General features: G+C 57.3%; 1 non-coding gene across 1 annotated transcript in view; it reads right to left on the bottom strand.

The window, feature by feature from the left end:
* The window catches only part of LOC149520459 (18S ribosomal RNA), a 1,806-nt gene extending 1,715 nt beyond the window's left edge, over window positions 1-91 (bottom strand). Inside the window, exon 1 of the ribosomal RNA XR_016326353.1 lies at window positions 1-91. This exon is cut by the window's left edge and continues 1,715 nt beyond it. This is a non-coding gene — a ribosomal RNA (18S ribosomal RNA).
* Between the last annotated feature and the right edge of the window lie 4,909 nt (window positions 92-5,000).

Raw genomic sequence — 5,000 nt, 5'->3', positions numbered from 1 at the left:
GCAGTTTCACAGTTTGAATTAGTTCATACTTACACATGCAAAGCTTAATCTTTGAGACAAGCATATGACTACTGGCAGGATCAACCAGGTAGCATTCTTTTAGGACGTTGGCACCACGTGGGCCTCGACGCACCAACCAAGCAGCAGAGAGAGCTCGATGTGGAGTGCAAGCGTCGTGCGTGTCAAGCACGTGAAATGCATAGCATCGGATGAATGGGGGCCAAGAGCCTACGCCCACTAAACGTTTCGCATCTGAGAGCACGATCGAACGTCGGTGCACCAATACGGCGATGGATGATTGGGTGGCACGCTTGGGACACCGGCCATGATTGACGTTTGACCCGTGGTCCCTCAAGACACGAGATAGATGAGGGATGGCGAGACATCCGATTTCCATCAATTCAGGTATGCAACACAGGATCCCGATCGTGGCCCCTGGGTACGATGACCGTATGAGAGGAGATTGAAGATGATGACGGGTCGATAGTTTGATGCATCGAGCACAGAGCCTACCAACACGCACAACCATAGCACCACTCATATGCCCATTGCGTACAAGTGGCAGCATCCACGCACGCTGGTCCACAACCCACCTGATTGATTACTCGATGAGCAAGCAGAGGAAATGAGGTGCAAGGCCATGCCACAACTGCTTGGCACGAGAAAAACATGAGCAAGGGCCACGAGACTGCCCTTGATATCCGACAGGCAACAACAAAGCAATACCACCAATGCTTGGCCCGACCGAGACCACACGCACGAGCTTCGCTGACACCACCATAGGGGGACGTTGCCCGATTCAAAGACTTGTTCTTGAGGTTTCAAGCAGCGTCGGTTGTGTGCACAACCTTGTCAGCGTCTAGGCATTTTTATGGCCGATGAGAAGGGACTGTGAGACTGACAAATATCGAGAGACCTGGCCGGGCCAAGCCCACAATCGCAGCTTCTGCTCGCACCACCCTAGGGAGCCGTTGCTTGATTCAAGGACTCAGTCTAGGGTCTAAGGTAGCATCCGCCGTGTGCACGGCTTGAGCTCATCTCCCTTTTTTCACATGCATGCCAACCGATCGAGGCCATGGGTGCCTGTCGGTCACTAGAGCAACCAATGGCCGGACAAAATGGTTGGAAGGCATGCACGCCCTATATTTCACTCGAGGGACGTTGCCTTGGGTGTACGCAATGGGAGGCCCATCACGCACACCTACTCCTCCCGTGGGGGGGGAGAAGGGGTACCGGACCACCACCCCCTAAAGAGCATTAAAGATTTTACAGATATGCTACCAGTGGACGTTAAAGTGTCTGAAACAGGGACACTTTTTCCAAATAGGCATATCCCGCACCGAGGGTGAGCAGGTGCCGATGATGGTTGGGGCATGTGCCCGCACCGAGGGCCAGTGTGTGCCAATGGTGGTCAAAGCAATCACCTGTACCAGATCGAGGCATGTGCCAACACCAAGGCTCGGTGTGTGCTGATGGTGTTCGACGCAGGGGCCATCTTCTACCGATGCTGGTCGAGGTAAGAGCCCGCACCAAGGGCCGACGTGCGTCGAAGGTGTTCGACCTAGGTGCCATCTTCTGCCAATGGTGGTCGAGGCAAGAGCCTGCACTAAGGGTCGACTTGTACCGATGGTGCTCGAAGCAACCACTCGTACCAAGGCCCAACGTGTGCCGATGTTGCTCGAGGCAACCGCCCGAAGTAAGGCCCAGCGTGTGCCGATGGTGTTCGAGGTAACCGCCCACACCATGGCCCAGTGTGTGCCGATGGTGGTCGAGGCAACCGCCTGCACCAGAGCCCAGCGTGTGCGGATGGTGGTCGAGGCAAGAGCCCGCACCAAGGGCTGGCTTGTACCGATGGTGATTGAGGCAATCGCCCGTACCAGGGCCCATCGTGTGCCAATGGTGCTCGACACAACCGCTTGCACCAAGGGCCATCTTCTGCCGATGGTGGTCGAGGTAAAAGCCAGCACCAAGGGTCGACTTGTGGTAATGGTGGTCGAGGCAACCGCTCGCACCAGGTCCCAGCCTGTGCCGATGGTGATTGAGGCAACCACCCGTACCAGGGCCCAGCGTGTGTCGATGGTGTTCAAGGCAACCGCCCGTACCAGGGGCCATCTTCTGTCGATGGTGCTCGAGGTAAGCGCCCGCACCAGGGCCCAGCATATGCCAATGGTGTTCGGTGCAACCGCCTGCACCAGGGGCCATCTTCTACTGATGGTGGTCGAGGCAAGAGCCCGCACCAAGGGCTGGCTTGTGCCGATGGTGCTCGAGGAAACCTTTCACACCAGGCCCAGCACATGCCGATGGTGTTCGAGGCAACCGTCCGCACCAAGGCCCAGCGTGTACCGATGGGGTTCGGCGCAACCGCCCACACTAGGGGCCATCTTCTACCGATGGTGGTCGAGGCAACCGCCCGCACCATGGCCCAGCATGTGCCTATGGTGATTGAGGCAACCGCTCACACCAGGACCCAGCATGTGCCGATGGTGTTGGAGGTAACCGCTCGCACCAGGGCCCAGCATGTGCCAATGGTGTTCAAGGTAACCGTCCACCCCAGGGCCCAGCGTGTGCTGGGCCGATGGTGCTCGAGGCAACTGCCCGCCCCAGGGCCCAGCGTGTGTCGATAGTGGTCAAGGTAAGAGCCCGTACCAAGGGCCGGCTTGTGTTGATAGTGTTCGAGGCAACCGTCTGCACCAGGGCCCATTGTGTGCTGTTGGTGTTCGACGCAACCACCTGCACCAGGGGCCATCTTCTGCCTATGATGGTCGAGGCAAGAGCCCGCACCAAGGGCTGACTTGTGGCGATGGTGGTTGAGGTAACCACCCGTACCAGGGTCCAGTGTGTGCTGATGGTGATTAAGGTAATCACTCGTACCAGGGCCTAGCAGTGTCGATGGTGTTCGAGGCAACCGCCCACACCAGGGGCCATCTTCTGTCAATGGTGCTCGAGGCAACCGCTCGCACTAAGGCCCAGTGTGTGCCGATGGTGTTTGAGGCAATCGCACCCACCAAGGCCCAGCGTATGCCGATGGTGTTCGATGCAACTGCTTGCACCAAAGGCCATCTTCTGTCGATGGTGGTCGAGGCAAGAGCCCGCACCAAGGGTCAGCTTATGCCAATGGTGCTCGAGGCAACCTCTCACAGCAAGGCCGACACGTGTCGATGGTGTTCGAGGTAACCACCCGCACCAGGGCCCAGCGTGTGTCGATGGTGTTTGGCGCAATCGCCTGCACCAGGGGCCATCTTCTACCGATGGTGGTTGAGGCAACCGTCTGCACTAGGGCCCAATGTGTGCCAATGGTGATCGAGGCAACCACCCGCACCAGAGCCCAATGTTTGCCGATGGTGTTTGAGGTAACCGCTCACACCAGGGCCCAACGTGTGCCGATGGTGTTCGAGGTAACCGCTCGCACCAGGGCCCATCGTGTGCTAATGGTACTCGACGTAACTACTCGTACCAGGGCCCAGCATGTGCCAATGGTGTTCGAGGAAACCGCCCGTACCAGGGCCCAGCATGTGCCGATGGTTCTTGAGGCAATCGCCCACCCCAGGGCCCAGCATGTGCTGATGGTGGTCAAGGCAAGAGCCCGCACCAAGGGCCAGCTTGTGCCAATGGTGTTCGAGACAACCGCCTGCACCAGGACTCAGCGTATGCCGTTGGTGTTTGATGTAACTGCCTGCACTAGGGGCCATCTTTTGTCGATGGTGGTCAAGGCAAGAGCCCGCACCAAGGGCTGGCTTGTGGTGATGGTGGTCAAGGCAACCACCCACACCAGGGCCCCAACGTGTGTCGATGGTGATTGAGGCAATCGCTCGTACCAGGGTCCAATGTGTGCCGATGGTGTTCGAGGCAACCGCCCGCACCAGGGGCCATCTTCTGTCGTTGGTGCTTGAGGCAACCGCCTGCACCTAGGCCCAGCATGTGTCGATAGTGTTCGTGGCAATCGCACGCACCAAGACCTAGCGTATGCCGATGGTGTTCAACGTAACCGCCGGCACTAAAGGCCATCTTTTACTGATGGTGGTCGAGGCAAGAGCTCGCACCAAGGGCCAGCTTATGCCGATGGTGCTCGAGGCAACCTCCCTCACCAAGGCCCAACACGTGTTGATGGTGTTCGAGGTAACCACCTACACTAGGACCCAGCATGTGCCGATGGTGTTTGACACAACCACCCGCACCAGGGGCCATCTTCTGTCGATGGTGGTAAAGATAACCGCCCGCACCAGGGGCCATCTTCTGTCGATGGTGGTCGAGGCAACCGTCCACACCAGGGCCTAGTGTCACGCCCTGGGCGGGCGCGCCAGGCACATCAAGCAGACCAACAGGCGAGCTAGAGGTTGAGGCCCGCAGACCAGGCGTACAGGCAGGTATCTGCACGTAAAGCCTAGCAAACGAGTTCAGAAGGCCCGCCCGACTTGTAAGCCAGCCCGTGAGACCAAGGCCTGGCAAACAAGCTGCCCGCACCACATCCAGAAGGGCCCAAGGTGTTGGACATGCAGGGGAAGCTTCAGGAAGTAGCAGGATCAGCAGGAGCATCTTAGCAGATTTGGTTGACCCTGAAAATCATGAGTTAGCATCCTGATTGATTGTAATCATATAATCCCATGATTTTAGCCTTTATTCTAGGGATATGCCATTAAGTTGTAGCTAAAGCCTCAACTATAAATAGAGGGCTGCTCCACCCTCATTTGTACACCATCAAACACTTATGTTTCAGTGAATACAAAGCATTTCTAGAATTCTATCTTGTTCATCCTGCTTCTCTTTAACTTGCGTAATCAGCCTTTTTTATTGTTCTAGTGCCTGCACGCTTGTGTTTTAGGTTGACTTTGGCATAAAGGAGGAGATTCCAGGCCTAAGGCCGCACGGATTCTGAGTCTAAGGTCAGAGCCCATGACACCAGCGTGTGCCGATGGTGTTCGAGGCAACCGCCCGCACCAGGGCCCAGCGTGTGCCGATGGTGTTCGAGGCAACTACCCCCACCAGGGCCCAACGTGTGCCGA

The sequence above is a fragment of the Durio zibethinus genome, chromosome 1, assembly GCF_047325235.1.
Source record: "Durio zibethinus cultivar Kanyao isolate XHJ-2024 chromosome 1, ASM4732523v1, whole genome shotgun sequence".
NCBI lineage: Eukaryota > Viridiplantae > Streptophyta > Magnoliopsida > Malvales > Malvaceae > Durio > Durio zibethinus.
Note: the sequence above shows the minus strand (reverse complement) of the source record. Positions and strands in the feature narration are given on the sequence as shown.